Source organism: Ambystoma mexicanum, chromosome 13 (assembly GCF_040938575.1).
Source record: "Ambystoma mexicanum isolate Mex_15411 chromosome 13, UKY_AmexF1_1, whole genome shotgun sequence".
NCBI lineage: Eukaryota > Metazoa > Chordata > Amphibia > Caudata > Ambystomatidae > Ambystoma > Ambystoma mexicanum.
In genome coordinates, this window is record NC_090938.1 from 95,930,393 (window position 1) to 95,954,270 (window position 23,878).

Sequence of the window (23,878 nt, forward strand, 5' to 3'; positions counted from 1 at the left end):
TCAGAAACTGGTACAGGGCTCTCTGGAGCGACTGCCCCTGCCCCTGAGTAATTCTAAAGGTCTTATTTAGAGTCCTCATGAGCCGTTCTGCTTCGCCATTGGCCCGGGGCCAGAGGAGCATGATTTTCCTGTGCACCACCCCATAGCTCTCCATCAGCTCCGAAAAGCGTTCGCTATGGAATGGCGCCCCATTGTCCGAGCACAGCGTGCATGGGAAACCATGGGCCGCAAACACCTTTTCCACGGCCACCACAACGTGCTCAAACGCCACAGAGTCCACAAACTCTACTTTGGGGTATCTAGAGTACTCGTCGACCAGAACTAGGAAATGGGTGCCCATGGTGGTGGATCCAAAGTCTGCATGAACGATTTCCCAAGGGCGTGTCCCCCTAGGCATTGTCTCTATTGCATTTTCCCGCTGCAGGGGAGATGCCGCTTGGCACCACACACAGGCTGCCACGAAGTCATCCACCTTGCGCTCCAGCTCAGGGAACCACACCTTCAGCCGTAGGCGTGCCTTGGTCTTGGCGGCACCCTGATGACCACGGTGAGCCAAGGCGATCACCTCGTCCACCTTCGATTGGGGCACCACAATCCAATCTCCGCGGAGCAGAAGGCCAGATGTTGAGAACGATAATTCCTCCCGGACTTTCCATAGTTGCTCAAGTCCGGTTCTGGCCTCCTGGGTGTGCCCCGTCAGAGCCTCCAGCACCGACTTCCAGGAGCCCTGTTGCATCGAGTGCCTTAGGATCTGGAAGCACTCATGTTGCGCTGCAGCTGCCTCCAGCTCCTGGAGAGGCATGGCATTTGGCGTGGCTGCCTCCGCCACCACCCGGACGTGCTCTTCTGCTTCTTCTGCACAGGCGTCCTGGACTTCGCCTGCGGACGCCCCAGGGTGTCTGGAGAGATAGTCTGCAGCGTTTTTTTCGCCCCTGGCTGGTATACCAAGGTGACTCCATACTCCAAAAGGGCGAGCATCCACCTCTCAATGCGTGCCGGTGGCTTGGATGACGACCCTGCTAGGATGGGAAGCAGCGGCTTGTGGTCTGTCACCACTGTCACCGGGCGTCCAAGGACGTAGAGCCGGAAGTGCCGGCATCCCCACAGTACTGCCAGCGTTTCACTCTCGATCTGCGAGTATCGCTGCTCCGCATCGGACAGGGCCTTGCTGGCATATTCCACCGGGCGGACGCCCCCACCACTGTCAATTCGTGTTAGCACAGCGCCCAGGCCGAATGGGCTGGCGTCGACGATGATCTCTGATGGTAACGCTGGATCGCAGTACGACATGGTGTCTTCAGCCGCCAGGGCACACTTTATGTCATCAAAAGCCGCCTGTTCTAGCGGGCCCCAGTTCCAGATGGCGTCCTTCCTGGTCAGTGCCCTGAGCGGTTCCGATCTGGAGGCCACATTTTTTAATGAACCGTCCACAGTATGTAACCATGCCTAGGAAACTTCGCACCTCAGACACGGACTCCGGAGGCTGCGCCTTCTTTATGTCCTGCACCTTCCGGGGATCAGGAGACACCCCCCCTTCGTTGAATACAAAACCAAAGAATTCTATCGATGGTCGGAGAAATTCACACTTCTCTTTGTGGAGGGTGAGTCCCAAGGATTGTATTCTTCCGAACATCTTCGCCAACCGCCTCAGATGGTCTACCTCCATTCTGGCAAACACCAGGATGACGTCGCTTATGTTCAAAACGCCCTGTAGGTCAGCGAGGGCGCCCCGAATAATGTTCTGGAACACCTCCGCCACCGAGAACACACCAAAACTCAGTCTCTTGTAGCGGTATAGCCCTCTGTGTGTCGTGAAGGTGGTAAGGTACCTCGACTCGGGGTGGAGGACAACCTGGTGATACCTGCTCAAAGGTCCAGTTTCAAAAAGAAACAAGCACCCTGTACCTCCGCAATGATATCATCAATCGTCGGGGTGAGGTGCCTCTGTCTCTTAATGGCCTTGCTCGGGAGCCTCATGTCGACGCAGATTCTAACAGCATTGGGTTGTTTAGGCTTCCGTGCCACCACTATCGGAGACACCCAGGACGTCGGGCCTTCCACCTTTTCTATAATGCCAAGATTGACCAAATTGTCCAGCTCCTTGTCGACAAGTTCACGGAGGTGGAACGGCACCCTTCGATGTTTCAGGGCAATGGGCTGCACCGACTCATCAATGTGTAACCTCACTGGGTCACCGACCATCTGCCCGATCCCCTTGAACAATGCGGCATACTTCTCGAGCAAGTCATTAATGTCCTCTAAATAGACAGAGTATGCGAAGCTGACGATGCCGAGGTCCTCTGCTGCAGCACAACTTAATAGCGTGCTGGTGCTCACCGGTGTCACGTAGAATCGTGCTGTGATTTGGGAGCCCTCATGTTCTACTTTTGCCACGAACACAGCGTCCAGAGGGATGGGGTCAACACCACCAAAGGCAAAGATGGGAGCAGCCAGCTTGGGGGGCTGGTCCATGGCATCATAGTGTCCACGGGCCATTACATTCACCGATGCCCCAGTGTCCACGAGGACGGGGACTGGAGATCGGTTCACCTCGACCATGCACCTTGGCTGTCTCCTGTTCTTACTTTTCAGGATCCCCACACTCGAGACAAAGAAGATGTTCTCTTCCTCCTCTTCTTCCGCTTCCTCCACCTGGGCATCCTCCTCAGTCTGATCCACCTGAGCGACGTTGGATGGTCGACCCTGGCGATTGAGACTGGACCCTCCCGGGCCACTCAGTACCAATACCGGCATTGCTGCTTTGCATACCCTTGAGAAATGATCCGGTAGCCCACACCGTCCACAGGTCTTTCCAGCCGCAGGGCACTCAGCAGGGTGGGGCAGGTCATACCCACATTTTTGGCAGATTTCTCCTGCCCTCCCGGCTCGATCCCGGGGACTGCTGCCAGGTCTTCGGGTGCCCCTGCCACCTCGCCACATCGCACATACCTCTTCGGTCTTGATGGGGCGCGACCCAGCCTCCATTCTAGCTGCCCTCGCCTCCGACACCTCATGGCCCCTCCCCAGTTCAAGGATGCGCTGAAGTGTAATTCCAGGCTCCCTTAGCACCTGGCGCCTTAATTTGCCTGATGAACAAGCCTGGATCAGCATCGTCCTGATCATGTCCTCCGCATCACCCCAAGCGCAGGCCAGCGAGAGACGCCTTAGGCGCCCATAGAAAGTGTCCAGAGTCTCATCGTCTTTCTGTTTGGCAGAGAGCATGACAAAACGTTCATAATCCGCATTGGCGAGAGGCAGAAAGTAGGCCTGCAGAGCGGCCTTCGCCTGATCATAGGATCCATCCCCTGGCGGAAGCGATTCAAAAGTCTCTTGGACAGATGGACCTGCCGAGTACAGCATAGTTGCCAGCCGGGTATCATCATCTACCACCTGGGCAGCCCGAAAGTACATGTCCAGGCGGTCCACCCACCTCCTCCATCTGGGCCCCAAACTGGAAGGTGGGCCCGATACATCAAACTCCGGGATGGGCTGCAGAGCCGCCTGTGCACGTACCTGAGCCATAACGGGGAGAATCTGCTGAACAACAGGTGCTGCCACAGGCTGCGCTGGAAGTAGAGGACCCTGAAGGCCTGCCTGACCACCTAGAGGCTGCTGTGCCGGCTGCACTGGAGGCAGCAAACCTTGAGGTGCTGCTGGCGCACGTGGAGGCTGCTGCACCGCTGCTACGTCCTGGTCCTCAGTATCACTCATCCATTCGAGCGCACAGGCACCCCCAGCGTGGAAGACAGGGGCCGCAACTCAAACACCAAGTCCAAATACCTCCAGCCAGCACCATTGGAGAAAACAGCTGCTGCACCACACCTCTGTGATGATGAAGAGGATGAAGATCAGTGGGGCCACCAGTCTGATGATGAAGAAGATGAAGAGAAGCCTCAGCTTCCAGCTGCTCCAAAAATTAGGACAAGAAAGAAATATGGGCTATGCAGGCCCAGTCATTGTAGCCCTCCTTCTTGCTTGCACTCGACGTAGGAGACCCAGGAAAATGCAAAATCACCAACTGGGCATAGTTACATGCAGGTATCACTGCCTGCTGACAGGATTGCCAAAAATTAGGCCTGGGTGCACTTCTCAGCTCAAACCGGAGCTCGGAGAAGTTTCACGGCCTGATTCACAAAATGGCACTCTCCTAATGTTGGGGTGTTTTAGTCATACTATTTCAAGAAAACTTGGACACAGAGCTTCAAAACGTAAGCTCAATACCCTTTAAATATCTTGTTAAATCATCAAACCAAAACAAAGCTGAGAGGCTAGGAAATAACTTCTGCTCAGTAGTACTTAAATACAATTTATTGGTTTTTTCAAATTCACCAACAATGAAAATAGGTATACACTCCAAAACTGTCTCATTCCTACACAGAGAAATAAGGCATGAATACAACACTATTAATTGTTTGCACAGTAGGTGGGATTAGTATCATATAATAGTGCAGTAAAGCAAAGGAAATAGTAAACAAATGCATACTGAACAAAAAACAGATGCAGTTTTGCTTTTTGATATGTTTCAAAAAATGGTTACGTTATTCTTTGACACAATTGCGATAAGTGTACTGACCAATTACTCGGTCCCCATGTTTGAACAGAGGCTAGTCAATAAGTCTAACCTACAGATGGATAACCCACAAATGTAAAGAAATAAATTCAAACAGAGCGGTACCCAATTGGGATGATACAAACAATTGCTCGTAATTCATACACTGTCAATCAGGGAGATAAGAAAAGGAACACTGATTGCATCATCCCTCAATGCAGCCAGGTGCTAGAATTACCCCACTGCATTCAAGAAGATGCAAACGGTCAAATCAAAGTATACAAATCAATTGAAGAATCAGAGGACCAAAACCATCGGTCTACGCCAGGGGGAGGGGGCCCCCTATCAGGTTGTACAGGTCAATGGTGCACAGATTGTGCTTGGCCTTGGGGCGTTTCGGCTGAAGAATGGAACGCCTTCGTCTGGGCCTCAGGTTTGGAGATCTCTGAGGGTGTGTTCACCGGACTTCACCGCGGCGGGGAGAGTTCCAGTTTTATTCTAAAAAGCTGTCAATCCCATGTAGGTGTAGTTCCACTTGTAGATGCATCTACACGTGAAAGTTCAAGCGTCCTACTGTAATCAGGACAAGTAACACCGAGCGTAAAAATCTTAAGTGCCTCTTTGGGTGGCGCAGGCCCTGTGTAGTAGCAGGGTCTGGATGGACTGGTGTGCTGCCGGGTGGAATAGGCTGTCTACGGTTCCCTGATTTCGGAAAGTAGCTGAGAGCGGGTGGAGGGAGACAGATAGCACGTTTGTCTCCATTATGGCCGGAGCTAATCCTGGTCACGTGGGTAAGGCACGGCCCTGCGGGCCGGAGCGAAGTCTCGAGGCGACCTTGCTGAAATAAAAAAAAATTGCCGGTCAAGTCACCGCCGGGCCCAGGCATTGTTTCCCCCACTCGTCGCCACTGTTGGGGGTTGGTCTGGACCCCCAGCGCCTTCCGTAAACCACCAAACCCCGAAGGACTCAGGCAGAGACGTCCTTCGGTTCGGGCTTCCCAGTCGCTCTCACGCAGCCGGGAATGCCCCGTTTATTTATGTTGCACGCAGCGGTGTGCAACGTCACGCCGCCGCGTGCGCTCCCAGTCATCGGGCAGCGCCACACTACCCTGCAGCCTGCACCTGCCCCCCCCTTTCTATTCTATCCCATATACTTCCCCCGCCACCATCTGCCCCCAACCCCCTCAAGCGAACCATAACCACATCCATCCACGACTTCACAGTGTGACGATGAAGACGATGGAAATGGCTGGGGGTGTGAATGTAGACGAGGTTATGCGGACACCATTTTTTGGGCGATACCATCAACGTTTCATGACAAAAGGCATTGGAATTTTTCTAACAGTATCATATAAAATTTTGAAATGTCTACATAGAACCTAGAATTTATGATCATCTCATGTTTTGAAAACCAAATTATTCTTTAGTGGTATTAGGTTCTAACATAAACATTCTGTCCGATAGGAGATAGTTGGTCTCTACCGCGGGGATGAGCACGTGCTCTGTCGTTGGCTCGCGGCACAGCACTTGACCTCATGAGGATGCGCGTGACATCATGCTGACCTAGATAGTCTGCTGGGTGCCAAGTGTGATTTAAGAACTGCCACTCCACGCGCTGACATCCAGATCCTTCCCTCGTGCAGAAGTAAGGATTTCCCCATTATATTTTGAGCAAATGTCACGCGCTGCCCACAGGGAGCTGGTGTTTGTCCACATTTCCACCTCGCTCACGGCCTGCTGTGGATATATTGTCAGTGCACACAGCTTGTAGACTTGGCAGCGATCCCTGCAGGCACCTGATGGGCTTAAGCTGTCATTTTAGAAATTAAGCCCGCCATATTCTCCTGTAGGGTAGTCACACCATCTTGAAATTCTTCTCTGACACAAAGGTAGGCGGTAAACTCTCCTGTAACCTTTCTAGCCTAAGCCTCCCGTGCACGGGCCTGCTTTTTCATACACAGAAGCAGTCATGCTTAGCTACATATTGGATATAACAAAAACGTCTCCTTTTTCTTAAAAATGTTCCCGGGTCACTCGTAAACTGTACCATCATTCAACTAGGAGCCCAAAATCCTCAAATTTATCTTGGACCTGTCATGCACATCACAGTTCTTCATCGCTGCGCCTGCAGACCTCAAATTTCTCTTGGGATGGTCGCGCTACGTATGGTGCTTCGAATCTGCACCTACTCATCTCAGATTGCTCTCAGGATGGTCACGCTCCATATGGTCCTTCAACTCTCCACCTACGTACCGCATATTTCTCTAGGGATAGCCATGCTTTGTAAGGTCCTTCAAATGTGCGCCTTTGTGCCTCAAATTTCTGTTTGAGTGGTCAGGCTCTGTACGGTCCTTCAACTCTCCTGCATTCCTCGAATTTGTCTCAGGAAACTCATGCTCTGTACGGTCCTTCAGCTATGAGCCTCCTTTCCTCGAATGTCTTGATCCGGTCCTCTCTATATCTGTCAGGAATGGCACTCTGTCAAGAGTGGCACAGGGTACCCAAGTAGGGTTTGGGTGGCTGTGCTGAGGTAAAGTAGCAGATAAGCACACACGGCAGGAAGTTCAACAAGAAAGAAGAGTAGGACACAGTAGCTGTGAGCTAAAAGAGGTAAAAGATACAAAGGTACAAACAAACTGGATTCCCTCTTGGGGTGTATGCTGAAATGGGGAAGAGTGTTCCACGAACCTTAGGAAACTCCAGCCTTCTGCACAAATTGCTATAACAGAGGCCCACGCTGTATGCTCATGGCTGGGAACAACAGCAGTGGGTGTCTGTAACACTGAAAACGCGACAAAGGAAGGGGCAGAGGTTGCCTGCCGGAAACCAACAGGCAAGCTCTGTACAAAGGGATTACATAAGACACATGAGAAGACAAGAACAGAAATATCCAGCGAAAAGGAAGTCAATGAGCAATCTAGCAGAAGGAAATGAAGGAAAGGCAGTTAGACTGAAATAGATAACCTAAGGTGGAGGACAGAGGACTCAAGGAAGAGAACAAGGAGCAGCAGTCAGGAAAACAGAAGAATGCAAAGTAGGAAGCAGGTCTGCAGTCAAGAGTGGCACTAGGTGCAGGCAAACTGTATTGGACTGCGGAGGACTGTAGTAGGCTGAAAGGCAGGGAGTCCAGAAGAACAGGACAGAGAGAGATTAGTAGTAGGCGACAGTCAGAGAGCCCAAAAGAATAGGGCCACTAGGTAGGGAGCCCAGAGGAGCAGGGCTGTAGGCAGCGAAGAGGTGCAGGCTGCAAGGTAGGGAGCCCAGGGAACAAGGGCTTGGAGACAGCAGAAGGTTGCAAGCTGCACGGTAGGGAGCCCAGAGGACAAGGGCTGTAGGCAGCCGGAGTGAGGTAGGCTGCAGGGCAGGGAGCCCACAGGACAAGGACGGTAGGCAGCGGAGTGAGGCAGGCTGCAGGGCAGGGAGCCCAGAGGACAAGGATTGTAGGCAGCCGGAGTGAGGCAGGCTGCAAGGCGGGCTGCAAAGGACTAGGACTGTAGGCAGCCGGAGTGAGGTAGGCGGCAGGGCAGGGAGCCCAGAGGACAAGGACTGTAGGCAGCCGGAGTGAGGCAGGCTGCAGGGCAAGGAGCCCAGAGGAGCAGGGCAGCAAGGAGTGAGCCCAGAGGAGCAGGGCCGCTGACTGTAGAGGGCTGCAGAGGACTGTAATAGGCTGCAAGGCAGGAAGCCCAGAGGACAAGGGCTGTAGGTAGAAGGCAGCGGAGCGTGAACGGCTGCAAGTCAGGGAGCCCGGAAAGGGCACTGGAACAAAACAGGATAATGCAGCAACAGGAACAGCATACAAAGTAAAGGGTCAAGGCAAACAGGAGCGGGGAGAACTCAAGATGCAAGACACTGTGCTCCTGCAGGCAGCTGCTTATATACAGCCCTACCCTGTTCTGAGGCAGGCTAATTGACAGCACCTGTGGCAGCACACCTGATGACAATCTGCCTCCTCCCTCTCTGGTCCTGAGCAGGTGGAAGCAGCACTGGCCGCTAGGGCTTCTGGGGATTGTGGTCCCAATAACGATGAATGAGAATAGCCAGGAATTGAGGACTGTAGCCAGGTGCATTATGGTAAATGCAGTTAATTGAATAAAATAAGAAAGAACCAAAGTTGAGCAAATGGAAATAAAAGACCAAGGCGTGAAAAGGAGTTGTTCAAGGAGCATTAGGAGGATAAATGAGTACCCAGTAGTCCATGATGGTTGCCAATGCGTGTGCCAGCGGCGCGGGCATGACAGTATGCCCCTCTCCATGCCCCTCTCCAGGCCCCCTGAAGACTGACCAACAAGAAGAGCACGTCCGAGGCCTGTCACACCGCAAGAGAGTCTTATACCGAAAAGGCACATCACGAAGCACCAAAAACTGTTTAATGCTGCAAGGTGAGAGTCTTGTAGGGAGGAGAAATTACCAATGTTTCGAACCTTTGAGGTAGAATTCAGAAAAGACAACTTCTTAGGGACCCAAAATCCAACAGTGCATTCAGGAACTGAGGAACTGTGGAGATGTGCTGCAGGCTCCATGGCATATATTGCTCTGAAAGAAGTGGTCTTCCGTAGGACTGGCAATGGTACAGTGCTGAAAGGTGGAACCAGAGATTCAGCTGAATTGGTTGCTCTAGGACGGTCGACCAAATTGTCAGAAGCAGCAATGGCAACATGAAGATTTGTGACAGAGACTTCAGGAGTAACAAAAGTTGCAGGAACACCATGAGTTGCAGGAAGATCAGGAATGGCAGTAGGAAGTTCAGATGCTGTAACCGCTGGAAGTATAGGTGTCACAGTAGCACCAGCCGACAGGGACGCAACTGAGACTGATGGCGTTGTGACTGGTAGTTTGGGTGCTGCAGAGGCACCAACAGGATCTACCGGAGCTGTAGCCTTAATAGGAGAACTTTTAACTGACTTTGCAACAGGTACTGTCCTTGCAGGCAGAGAGGAAGGGGGTGCTTCGACTGCAGTAGGAGTGATCTGAGATGAAGCATCAGTAGCAGATTCAGGAGTACTAGCAGGGGGAGCAGCAGAGATTGGGCTAGCAGATCTTGTAACAAGTAGTATGGTGGATATAGGACCAGGAAAGGGTAAGCCTTCCGAAGGCTGGCCTGCAAAGTCTTGTGTGCCCAAGTTGATACATTGATCTGGGGTATTGACAGTAGGCAAAGTTGGATTCCAGACAGGTACTGGGTATGTTTCAGGATCTGACTCATGGTCAGGAGTGCCAATGTTCATAGAAGCAGAGTACATCTCAGAACTGGTCACCTCAGTAGAGGCTGTAAGTGGGAGTAAAGTACTGACATCAAGGGCAAGAATGGAACAATCCTTTGACTCAGCGGGATGTCCAGTCAGATGATTACACTTGATCTTTGGTGTAATGGCCGTGTGAACGATCTGGCCCACTGGAGGAGTCCATTCTTCACTATCTGAACGACAGCCTGTGTTACTGTGGCTAGTAAGTGAATGAGCGGTGTCAAGCGTTAACTGGTATGTATATGCCAAGTTCAGGTCTTCCAACTGCTCTGTATAAATCTGTATCCTCTTCTGTGTTACCAGTACAGGCCTTTATCTGTTAAACTCTAAAGACAGAATGTCGGGTGTTGGACATAGTGTCAGATGATCTGGTAGATTGTGTCCCTTAGCTAGATTCTTATAATACAGATAGACAAATTCATCATATAGGTCTTCGGTTTGTCTTTTAAGGCTTAAGAGTTGTTCTTGTAACAGGTATGTTCCATTAGCCTGTTCTACAGCTTCAGAATCTGGTGTAGCAGAAAATTCGGGTGTTGCATTAGGCAGACTGACCTTAGAGTTATCATGGTTAGTAGTTACTGGGGAAGCATTAAGACAACCGATGGTCAGTATTGGTCTTTTGTACCCAGGACCAGCTGCACTAACCTCAGGATACTGAATGCCTTGTCCGGTTAAATGAGTGTTTACAGCAGTCAGGGGAGGTTGTATAGCTTGCTAAGCTGATCTTGAGCATATCACTTTGGCAACAGCGTACTCTGGTTGAGAGTCTGCCACAATGAGTGCAATATCCTTGGCTGTAGCAGTGTTACGACATTGGTCCTGAGACAGGGTAGCCTGGGATAAAGGAATACAAGGATCGTGTACCGGCTGAATGTCGAATGTAGTGTCAGAAGAAATGCCAGAAACCGCATGAGTGTTTTCCACTGGTTGGGCTAAAAAAATCTGCAGGAATTCATTTTCTTGCTGTAGCTCTTCTATAGATAGAGACTGCGGATCATAGTTGCAAATGTCATAGTAGTTACACATGGAAGGGTCAGCGAGCCAGTGAGCGTAGTACTGTGCTTGTAAACCTTTGTTTACCTGGGCGAGTCTGTCTTTTAAACTATGGTTTTTGTTTGCAGTCCTTAAGAAAACTTTAGATATTTGCAGAGGTTTCTTGAACCGAAAAGAAAGCATCTTTGGTCTGTGTGTGCCCTTCCTGCCTATGGAACAAGAATCTTTTTGTTCTTGCATTCTGTCAGGAATGGCACTCTGTCAAGAGTGGCACAGGGTACCCAAGTAGGGTTTGGGTGGCTGTGCTGAGGTAAGGTAGCAGATAAGCACACACAGCAGGAAGTTCAGTAAGAAAGAAGGGTAGGAAACAGTAGCTGTGAGCCAAAAGGGGCAAAAGATACAAAGGTACAAACAAACTGGATTCCCTCTTGGGGTGTATGCTGAAATGGGGAAGAGTGTTCCACGAACCTTAGGAAACTCCAGCCTTCTGCACAGATTGCTATAACAGAGGCCCACGCTGTATGCTCATGGCTGATAGCAACAGCAGTGGGTGTCTGTAACACTGAAAACGCGACAAAGGAAGGGGCAGAGGTTGCCTGCCGGAAACCAACAGGCCAGCTCTGTACAAAGGGATTACATAAGACACATGAGAAGACAAGAACAGAAATATCCAGCGAAAAGGAAGTCAATGAGCAATCTAGCAGAAGGAAATGAAGGAAAGGCAGTTAGACTGAAATAGATAACCTAAGGTGGAGGACAGAGGACTCAAGGAAGAGAACAAGGAGCAGCAGTCAGGAAAACAGAAGGCTGCAAAGTAGGAAGCAGGTCTGCAGTCAAGAGTGGCACTAGGTGCAGGCAAACTGTATTGGACTGCGGAGGACTGTAGTAGGCTGAAAGGCAGGGAGTCCAGAAGAACAGGACAGAGAGAGATTAGTAGAAGGTGACAGACAGAGAGCCCAAAAGAATAGGGCCACTAGGTAGGGAGCCCAGAGGAGCAGGGCTGTAGGCAGCGAAGAGGTGCAGGCTGCAAGGTAGGGAGCCCTGGGAACAAGGGCTTGGAGACAGCAGAAGGTGGCAAGCTGCACGGTAGGGAGTCCAGAGGACAAGGGCTGTAGGCAGCCGGAGTGAGGTAGGCTGCAGGGCAGGGAGCCCACAGGACAAGGACGGTAGGCAGCGGAGTGAGGCAGGCTGCAAGGCAGGGAGCCCAGAGGACAAGGATTGTAGGCAGCCGGAGTGAGGCAGGCTGCAAGGCGGGCTGCAAAAGACTAGGACTGTAGGCAGCCGGAGTGAGGTAGGCGGCAGGGCAGGGAGCCCAGAGGACAAGGACTGTAGGCAGCCGGAGTGAGGCAGGCTGCAGGGCAAGGAGTCCAGAGGAGCAGGGCAGCAAGGAGTGAGCCCAGAGGAGCAGGGCCGCTGACTGTAGAGGGCTGCAGAGGACTGTAATAGGCTGCAAGGCAGGAATCCCAGAGGACAAGGGCTGTAGGTAGAAGGCAGCGGAGCGTGAACGGCTGCAAGGCAGGGAGCCCGGAAAGGGCACTGGAACAAAACAGGATAATGCAACAACAGGAACAGCATACAAAGTAAAGGGTCAAGACAAACAGGAGTGGGGAGAACTCAAGATGCAAGACACTGTGCTCCTGCAAGCAGCTGCTTATATACAGCCCTGCCCTGTTCTGAGGCAGGCTAATTGACAGCACCTGTGGCAGCACACCTGATGACAATCTGCCTCCTCCCTCTCTGGTTCTGAGCAGGTGGAAGCATCACTGGCCGCTAGGGCTTCTGGGGATTGTGGTCCCAATAACGATGAATGAGAATAGCCAGGAATTGAGGACTGTAGCCAGGTGCATTATGGTAAATGTAGTTAATTGAATAAAATAAGAAAGAACCAAAGTTGAGCAAATGGAAATAAAAGACCTTGGCGTGAAAAGGAGTTGTTCAAGGAGCATTAGGAGGATAAATGAGTACCAAGTAGTCCATGATGGTTGCCAATGCATGCGCCAGCGGCGCGGGCATGACAGTATCTTCAGCATCCTTTAACTCTGCACACACCTACATTCCTTTCAGGGTCCCCCAGGCTCTGTGTAAGGCCCCATCTTTTCACTACATTGTACATCACCTTACTTGGTAAGATCTCATATTTCATTTCCTTCCTATATCAATCTTCTCAGCCTACAGCATGAATTGCAGAAGAGGGACGTTGCACATAATCTAGTGTGAAATGTCCTTTCTGCAATGTGTAGTAAGCAATGGGGGACAGGATGTACCGGACCAACAGAGGAGACATTTCCATTTGCATATCAGTCTGGTCTCAGACCTTTTTGTGAATATTTAGGAACTTGGGGTTTCACCCTAAGTTGCCCAGGGTAATCCAAACATGGTCCCCTTGCGCACTGTGCTTAGAGAGGCACAGCTTCACCTCAGTGGAGAATTGCCAAAGATTTTAGTGCTGGACTGCCCAAGTGGGCGGGACCAGACTCAGAAAAAAATTTATATTTTTCCTCTGTGAAAAGTGCAGTGAGCTAAAACGTTGTTGTAGACCCTCCCAAGTGGGCAACTTCCCATAGAACACGTTCTTGCCATGTTCGTTCTCGGTAGAGGGGCTCCCAGACCTTTTTGTGAATTTTTAGGATCCAGGCGTTTCAACCTAAGTTGCCCAGGATAATCCAGACATAGACCCCTTGCTCACTGTGCTTAGTGAGTCACAGCTTTGCCTCACTGATGAGGGCCCACTCGGCCGAAGCATATGTCTGGGGTTGCTGTTGGTACTCATGTAAAGAGGAGAATTGCCTAGCATTTTAGTGCTGGACTGCCGAAGTGGGTGGGACCACACTGATAGGCAAATGGATATTTCTCCTCTATGAAATGTACAGTGAGCTAAAATGTGTTTGTAGACCCTCCCAAGTAGGCACATTCCCACAGAACGGGTTACTTGGCAATGTTCGTTCGCGGTAGAGGGGCACAGAGACCTTTTTGTGGATCTAATATAGAGCTTGCCTTGCCTGGAGATGCTTTTCTAACAAGGAAGCTGAAAATAAATAGAAACTTATTTCAACCTGAGGCCCTCTACCAGTAATAGAAATCCCCCAGTGATATTAATGCAGCAGAAGGGCTCTGTGACAGTGTGCTGGACCGAGACCCTGCTTAGTAATCGGTTCCTGCTAAAATAAGAACAGTACACGGGGTAAGGTGGCTGACATGCTCAAAGCAGCAAAGACAGCGAAAGAACATTATGGCTTTTAGTGTTTTTGCTACTTCTATGTAGCATATGCTGATAAGAAACAATTCCATAATCATGCTATGCAGGACTCTCTAACATCTGGCTCTCAGGATGTTTGGACTACACCTCCCATGGACCTTTGCCAGCATATACAACGATGAAAGACCATGGCATTCATGGTTCATAAGTAGAGTCGCCAGTTGCAGATCCCTGCACTATTGGATGTTCATATTTCAAAGATATTGAGAAATGAGATAACGCAAAGCTACATCTGCTCAAACAAATCAAGCCCCTCTTACTGATCCAACACCTTGTTCTGCTCCACAGGAGATGTGGTGATCTACCACATAGAACTGCCCCGCCACGCTCAGAGGTCGTCCTCTGGCCACATTGGCACCTCTGAAGGTCTGCGTGCCTGAAGGACGCTGTGCTTTAACTTCCTCATTTCTGCTCAACTTCACAGCCTCGTACCCTCGACACCCCTGCTCAACTTCCCCGCCACCTGCTCAGTTTTCCTGGCCCCTCCTAACTTCCCCACCCCCGCTGAACTTCCCCACCACCTGCTCAGCTTTTCCATCCCCACTTAACTTCTCCGCCCCTGCTGAACTTCCCCGCCCCTGCTCAACTTCCAAAACCCCTGCATAACCTCACCACCCAAGCTTACCTTCCCTACCCGACTTAACGTCCCCAGACCTAACTTCCACGCCCTACTTAACTTTCTTAACCAACTTAATTTCCTCGTACATGAAGAACTTCCTCACCTCAGAATTTCTCCTTAGGCTCAAAAGGTCTCTCGCAGATTGCAAAGGTTCAAAATCAGAACAAGTGTTTTCAGTCCTACATAAGCACTGTAACATCAATTTCGAACTCACCCATAAACTCAAGCCACTCCTCATCCTTTCCCATAAGACATTCAAAAAACTTTATCTCTCACAACTTCCAAAAAGATAGCAGTCGAAAATGTCCTTCTGCTCCAACCTTCACAGATGGCTTCTATATCAGAATTCCTAACTCAATGGTTTAAACCATGAATTATCTACAAAAATGCATTAAACCGAAAGGTCACAGCTTTGAATCCAGGGGGGTCAGCTCAGCAGGTCATCCTTTTGAAGTCGGCAAAAGGGGTACCATTAAGTTTACTTACACTAATAACACCTATCAATAGCACCCAGAGTTAATTCCACAATAATACTATTTAAAAACGACTATGTTCTTCACAAGCCAAGGGTGCACCTTATAAGTTTAGTATAACTTACCTGCACTTGAAATCAAAGATTGTAGTATTTCACGCTTTTGTCTATCGCACATGAAGCTATTCACCCCAACAACCCAACTTCTAGTGAACACTGCAAACTAGGAACGAATCGGCAAATCCTACAACAGCTACACAACTGAATGAATTATTCTACAAGATGTGTTTTACAAAAGGCAACATACCAGGGGAAAAAAACGAACATTATTTTTTGCCCCAAACGGAATCATTAAGTATTTTCAAGTCAATTGAGATAGGCAAATCACTTTGGATCAGTTCAGTTTTGTACACAACGTCTATTGGTTTTCAAATCAATTAATCATGAACATTCACTAGCAAAATACATTTCAAACAAAAATATCCCAATTACGCCTTCGTGTTAACATAAATGAACATAGAGCTATTGTCGAAGGCCAACCTCCAGGACACTATAACAATCGAATAGGCTTGACTAAAGAGTAAATGATTTAATGGCCGTCCACATTTTCAACACTGGGGTAGGAATTTTAATGCAAGTCGCATACTGTTCCACAGTCTGGCCTCATAAGCACAAGTTGTGAAATTATATTCATATAAAAGACAAAGGATGTCTGTACAATTTTGAGTAGGCATTGTGGCGAGATGGAGTAAGGAAGCTGACAAGCTAGTATCATTTTGGCTATAGACTTTTATTCAAATAAAGAAAAGAATCTCTTTGCTCCCTATTTCTACAGGGGCTTTCCCTACCTTATCCTAGAATAACTCGGGTGCTCGTAAGGATGTAAGTCAAAAATCAATATACCGTCCTCTGTCCAGACCAACTACTCTATCCCCACCACTAACAAATAAACCAAGAAACTAAGGGTTCAATGAACTTCTTATCCAAGGCACCACAAGAATGTCTCCCTTCTCCTGGTGAAACAATCCATTCTTACGCTGGTTTAACAGCAGTCTCTTGCAGTAGTGTCTGATTTATCAAATATTCCTAGATCGGGGGAATGACTCCATTTTGGTCTGGAAGAAATTTGGAGACTGTCTCTTGATAGTTCTTTGTACAAGTTTTTAGAAGTCTCTTGACTTCCTCCCAAGGATTTGCAAACAACAGAATTAATGCTTTATCAACTCTTCTTATTGCTGGCACTTTATAAGGACTTTTTATGTTTACAAAATATGCTTAGAACAGGAGAAGGACTCCTTTCTCCTGGTCTATCTGAAAGATTTTTGGAGTCTATCCCAGGATAGTCCTTTGCACAAGTCTTCAGACGACTCTTTACCTCCGCCCAAGGAACTGTGAAGAGTGGTGTTAGGGCTTAATCCACTCTTCTTCTTATTGCTGATACTTTATCAGGACTTCTTCTCTCTTGACTGCTGGGGAGATTACTCCCTGACAGTTATTTGTCCGTTTGTTATTTTTCAGAAATGTTGTGTTTCCCACTATGACGAGGGAATTCAATCCCGAGGAATACTTGACTCTTGGTTCTCTGGGTATCACTACTGTAACAGGGGAGATCAGGTCAGAGGAATACTTAACTTTTGGTTCTCTTGTTATCTGTCACCATTTGACCCTCCTGGAGGCTATGGAAGAGGTTGTGCATCCAGCGCCACTGATGTTCCTTTACATTAATTTCTGAACGCGACTATGGGTCTAGTCTTTTTCAACTTGCCCATCCTCCCCTTTTATACCAGAACTCAACGCATCGCTACGCGTTGCAACCCATCTCTCTCTCTCTGTTGAGGGTAAGATGCTAGTTGTAGAACTGTGTGCCCACCGGTCTGTTCTGGTCTCCCTTTCTGCCTCCTGCTGCCTTTCTTTTCATTCTCCTGCCTGCGGCTGCATTACTGTCTCTTCCTTGCTGCCACGTTCTTTTGGTTTTGTTCTATTTTCTTCCCGTTCACTCAGCCCTCTTGCCTACTGCTACAGCGCTTCGGCGTCCCCATTCTGAAAAAGATCTTCCTCTCTGTTCACTGCTGCAGCGCTCCAGTGCGTCCCTCCTGATCTGTTGCTGCTCTGTACGCTGGTTAGGCGCTCTGTTCTGGACTGGTGACTGTGACTCTTATGCCACTGCCTGTGCAACAGTATAGCTTTGGATTGTCAACACACCACAGCTTTCCATACTGTGCAAGAATAACACCCTGTGGATATATATTCAGCTCTCCTTTCTGGTACCACTCAGGGCTAGGATTGAAGTACATATACCCACACTAGACTACAATTGGATTGGAGAGTTTTTTGCCTTCTTGGCTTTTTCCCTTGTTTGGTCATTTCGGACGGGGGCCTATTGCCTTAGCTGTTGTCACAGCAGGCATAGTGGTTTCCTACCGAGATCGGCCCAATCTCTTCAAGGATCGAAAATCCCCACGAAAGAAGGGGAGCACCACATCTCCAGAAGACTCACCTACCCTATCAAGAGAGGAGGATTCAGGTGAGGAAGTTCAGACCATTGATGACAGTATCACTGCTGTGATGAGGGAGATCACTCCTGAGGAATACTTCACTCTTGGTTCTCTGGATATCACTACGGTTGTCTGGAGATCACTCCCAAGGAATATTTGACTCCTTGTCTCCCTGGACCCACCCGGCTTTCCCGCAACTCCTGTTACCTGTATCTTCACTGGGGAGTGTTACTGGTTCCAGGCGTCTCAGTTCGCTGTTGGTTCTGCATGCACTCTGCACATCTTCCTGCTTGCCTCCTCTCTGGTTTGTGCGGCTCTGCAGAGCTGTTTCTGAGGTGCGCTCAGTGTGTTTTATGGATCACATGGTCCCCCTTCAAGAGGCCACGCCACCGCTGGATTCTTTCTGCTTCTACAGTGAGTTGGGATCCCTACAGCTTGCGTAATTCCTTTCGCCCTCTTCTTCAGACAATGAGTGACTGTTAATGCTTTGGGCAGAGCAAGATTTTATTTCCTGGGGTTTTTGGGATGTTCGCCATCTTCCCTCACCGTTCTTCCTGCTCCTGAACGCACCTTGTCCTTCCTCGTTCTTTATTTTATACTGCTGAGTTCACCCCAGCGTAGCATCACTGTTCGTTGTCAAAACCTTTGAAGTTTTCTTCATGCCTTCTAGTGGCCATAGCTCTTGGGTAATCTTTTCTACTGTTGTTTTATATGTTTCTTTGGTTCTTCTTCATCTCTGGTCTTGCAGATGCAATAGTAGAGACTTCACAATAACACAGAATAGTAGTTTCAGGTTGGGAGTGAGAAGGCCTCCCCAGTGCCATAGCCTATGGGAACAAGGGTTTAGGGAGGTCTTTGATGGGATATGAGTCCTTATCCCCATGAGAGCAGTCTCTCCCTACGAGGTCATCCCACCTGCCTAGTGGTCTCACCTCCCTAGCCTCATAGGTACGTGCTCCCTTCTGAGAAGAAGTGATGAGAACCTGTGAATCATCACAGATGCACGTGCACACACGTACATAGCCCCATCACACAGCTCCTAGGCCTGTGAAGCCCTGCACACAACACAGTAAGGAAATAGGAGTAAAACTCAACAGTGCATTACACTGCATACTGGTCCCCATGGCTCCAACCTTGACAGCGCAGCTCAGGGATCCTCCCACCCCCACTGTTAAAAACACACAAAACAGAAATGAACAGCAGCACATAATAACTTACACATGGCTCCCATGGCCTCAGCTTGCTCCCCCACTAGGAAACAGCCTTGTACTAGCCCAGTACCTTTGTGCGCAGAGAGCTCTGAACGCCAAGATTAGGAGAAAGCGAGAGATAGCTAGGATAATGAGAGACTGACAAAAAAAGAGACAGAAACAATGATAAGAAGACAAATATAGAGAGACGATGAGAAACAGATTGAGAGAAACACACACACACATGCGCAGAGGAGAGACACAGAAAGCCAAAGAAAAACAGATAGCAGAAGTGAAAGAGACACCTACATATCGAGACAGATGCAAAAAAGACAGAACTGGAGATTGATGGACAGAGATAGAGATAGAGGGGCACAAAGAGGAGAGTGAGAAACAGAGGAACAAAGGCAGGGTGACTGTGAAGGATAGAGTCAGAGAAAGACAGACAAAAACATAGATAAACAGCCAGAGACAAAGAGTCAGACAGAGATGCATAGAGATGTAGTGAGAGTGAGAGCAGAGAGAGAGAGAGAGACAAAAACACAGAGAGAAAAGACACACAGCGAGAGAAACAGACAGAGACAGACAGATATATATAATAGTGCAAGGAGTGTTCTTTGTGTTCTTACTCTGCTCGTTTTGTGTGCCTTGCTGGTCTTTCATTACTGTCAATTTTGTGGGGAGGAGCAAGGAACTCAAAGGTTCTCTCCTCACCTTGTTTTTTGATGTGGGGCGCTCGCCTTCCTGCCTTTGGTGCAGGGGTGCGTTGAGTGATGCGGGCTGGAGGGTGCCTAGTTGCTTCACTGGCACGGGCCTGGCGGACCGGGCTTGCTGCGACTTCAGCCCAGCCGGTAAATGGAATGAGCCTTACGAAAGTTCTGATGGCTCTAGTCCCTTTAATACTGTGTCTTTCTTTCCTTAGGTGGTGAAGGTCTTGAGGATGGCGACGCGCTGCTGAGGTAAGTAGGAGTGCGGAGCATGATGCTTATTGGCTTCCTTTGCACTAACCAATGTTCGCCTTTTCCGTGTCCTTTTAGGTGCCGCAGTTACCCAGCATGGAAGCGAGATGAGCGGCGGTGACTAAGCACGATGTGCGGCACCTCTTAAATGTTTTTGCGCTAACCTGATGTGTCTTTTCCCCTTTTTCAGATCGGCGGGATGCTCCGGAGCAGAAGTTGTCCGATCGACAGGAGTTCAGGTAAGGAGCAAACTCTCTTTGCAAATTCGAGAGAGCTAAGTATTGCTGAATGCTTACTAAGGTCTTTTCTTCTATTCTTCTCCCCTTTTCGTAGGACGCGGCGTGCCGAGATGGAGATGACTCTACCGTAGGACTCCGCAAGACTGGGAAGAGCCGGACAGAAGTTGGATGCTCTTCAAGGTGAGTATTGGTAACAATGTTCTTGTTCTTGCAGGTGCGCTGATGCTGAAGAAAGAAGTGGGCCTCTTTAGAAGATCCGAGCACGGTGAGTGTCACGCTGCAGGTGCAGAGAAACGCAAAGCATGTTTCTCGGGCCGGGCGTGGTTTAAATAGTCTGTAGGTATCCCAGGCATCCCTGGGCTGAGCCACACCCGGAAAACTAGACTGCTCATCCAGTTCAAGGAACTGAATTACATGGGGACATCCATTGGCCCATAATACATTGCAAGTCCAATGCTAAGTGGATCTCAGGACTGTGTGTGAGCTTGGTGCCAAAGGCGTCAAGTCTGAGTCCAAGTAGGTCTGTGGGGAGATGGAGAGGCTCTTAGGGGCCGACTAGGTGATCGTGACCTGGCTCCAGCCTGATATGCCGGGGGCCCGGGGCAGGAATCGTGACAGCTAAGTTACCACTACCAGTTTCTTTTTTCTTCAAATTAAATATTCACTAACTATACATTCCACCGGCGCTCTTCAATCCCAGACACTCCTTGTTTCAATTCAGGCACTCAGTCTGGCTGTGTGGTGTCGGCAGGCTGCCCTGATCCCAGTCTTAAAAGGGTACAGCCTGCTCTCAACAGCTGTCTAACAGGATGCCCTCAATTTATAACATTGACAGATGATCTTAGGATCTGAGGGCCCCAGAGTTGGAGTATACTGCCATGGAGGTGGTGGGGGCGGGGGGGGATCATTGTCTCCAAAGCCCCTAACCACAACAGTTCCCTAAATGCTACGAGAGGTCTAGGGGTGTGTGCGCAAATACACACCCGAGAAAACAACTATGCAGTCGAGTATGAGGAGAAGTGTTTTCCAGCCAATGCAGATTTTTGGCAACTCTTGCCACCTGGTCTGGAATACACCCTCACAGCAACAAATATCAAGAGGAAAATCAGTGACTTCTTTCTGAAAAGAATGTCTCGGAGTATGGATGACTTAGACACTGTGATGTTATTCGGTGGGAACAGCTTGTCCCAGTTCATAGATTCAGAAGTGGGAGCGATCAGAACCATTTGATGGAAGGGGGTCCTCAGGAGGGGAGACTGCACCCTGTAATACCAAGTCCCCCAAGCAGAGTTCCGCCTTAGAGTGCTCCTCTGACGAAGCTCTCACCAATTCCAACAAGTATAGTCTCAAGCCCACTTGATCAAGACCTTATACATGGACAAACAACTAGTCATAATTGTGATGTTCCAGTCGTAAACTGTGCCACTCTACCGGCAGTGAACTTTGTGCTTAAGTCATTGGTCAATGCTTTTGAACTCCTGAATGTCGAAATGCAGATGCACTCTGGGATTTTAATGGAACTAAGCAAGGAAATGGGCACATGTGAATCATCGCAATCGGTCTCAGGAATGCCTTAAACATGACAGTCATGCCTACTTTATTGGAATTGAAGGCTGAGGTGCAAAAGCAAGCTTCTGAGTTGACCTTTATAAGGGGTGGATTGGGAGAGGCAAGCATCCAAAGCGAAAAGCTCTGGGAGGAAACTCCCAGTTGGCAAACATCACCAAGAACAGCTGTGGCCAAGTGGTTATGGAGGATGCTGTGCCACCAGAAGGTGGATTTAACACAACGTTTGATGACACTCCCCTCTTGGTTTCTGTATTGGAGGAGTTTAGACGGATGGCACATGTGGCCGATATCCAATGCGTGGTTCCCCAATCAGATGAAGAGTCACTGGTGTCTAAGATCGTCCATATAGAGCCCCCCATAGAAAGCGATCTGCACAAGTTGCGTGCCAAGAACATTGAAGGAGGGGTAAAGCTAAGAGAAAGAAGAAGAAAAAGAGGAGATTGGAACTGACATCACTGGAAAAGGCAAAAAACAAAGAATCAAAAATCAAGGAGAACCCAATCAGATGAAGAGTCACTGGTGTCTAAGATCGTCCATATAGAGCCCCCCATAGAAAGCGATCTGACACAAGTTGCGTGCCAAGAACATCGAAGGAGGGGTAAATCTAAGAGAAAGAAGAAAAAAAAGAGGAGATTGGAACCGACATCACTGGAAAAGCCAAAAAACAAAGAATCAAAAATCAAGGAGAACTGAGAATACTGGGCCCGTAAGTTTTATTCGGCGCTCGTCAGAGCCTCACATAGTGGATTCGAAAAGCGCAAGGACGTCCTCTAAGCACCCCGGAATGACAGAACCCATGGTAATTGAAGTAGGGGCACTCTCGGCTCTGGCCAAAAACTCAGTCAAGAAGTCCACCAACCCAAAGGTTGCCCGGTTGCAGGTTGTCAAGGCCAGTATTGGTGTGCAGACAGAGTTAAATCTCAATGCTGCAGATGGTTCATCACCCCCACTTTCGCAGTTTTCCCATGAGGTGGGGCCAAGCTGCAATAGTCAATTGCCTCCTGGGCCATTTAGTGCCGCCTCTGTAGAAAACACACCCAAGCAAATGCAAGGAAAAAAGAAGATCCATCTGGTCGATTCGAACACTATTCCAACGTCAACTCCAGCAGACCCCTCTATGGTTTGGGTGAGGGGGACTGGGGCACTGTCACATGTGGAGAAACATCCCCAGAGGTGGCTAACCCAGTAAGAGTGACTGCCCAGAACTGTTGGACTGTGGTTCAAGACAGGAGTGATGAGGTGGAAGTGGCCTTAAAGTTGCGGCAAGAGATTAAGGATGTTGCGATAGCTCCCTTTGCAATCCCAAGACTATGGCTGAAATGTACTGGAAAGGGCCTGGAACATAAGTCATTGAATCACAGAGCCATCGTGGCCTTCTTCGGGGATATCCCAGAAACAAATTCAGGTTGCAGCGGTGGCCTCTTATGATCTATCCAGCAACGAACCTACAGTGGATTTGAGTGATCAAACAGGGCAGGATATTTTACCCATTTTCAACTTCCAACTGGTAGCTGAAAAAGACGTGCATCATCTGTTGGATACACTTAAGCCTACCAATGATTCTCTGTTTCCTCTCCCCGCTTATGTGGCCAGGCGTCTGTCATCAGACCTGACCCTTTTTGTGACTAAATTTGTCAACAAATCTTTGTCACAGGGGATGTTACCTCTTAGCTTAAAACATAGTATAGTAACACCTCTACTAAAGAAATCCACGTTGCATTCTGAGATCCTCCAGAATTATCGACCAATAGACGGCCTTCCCTGGCCTGCAGACATTCTGGAAAAGGTGGTCACAGGTCAGCTGCAGGATTTTGTAGAGTGGGAAATGCTACTGGATAAATTCCATTCTGGCTTTAGACCCAGTTTTGGAACGGAAACGGCCCTTCTGGCCGTACAGGATGACTTGTTAAGGCCCGCGGATCAGGGTGAGCTTTCCCTATTGGTGATGCTGGACCTGTCCGCGACCTTTGACATGGTTAATCATATTACTCTCCTGGGTCGACTACAAGAGGTTGAAAGGGCATCAGAACATGCTATACATTGGCTCAGATCATTTCTGACCGATCGTTATCAGCAAGTGTGGTTGGCTGGCTTCCTGTCGGATGCCATTAGATTGATCTGTGGTATGCCACAGGGGTCATCACTCTCACTGCTACTGTTTCATTTGTATATCCGTCCTATGTTAGAGATCTTGAGGCGTCATGGAAGGAATTTTCATTCCTACGGAGATGACACCCAGATCTTTATCAGAATTATCAATTTTGAGAACGCATTCAGCAGATTGGCGGAGTGCTT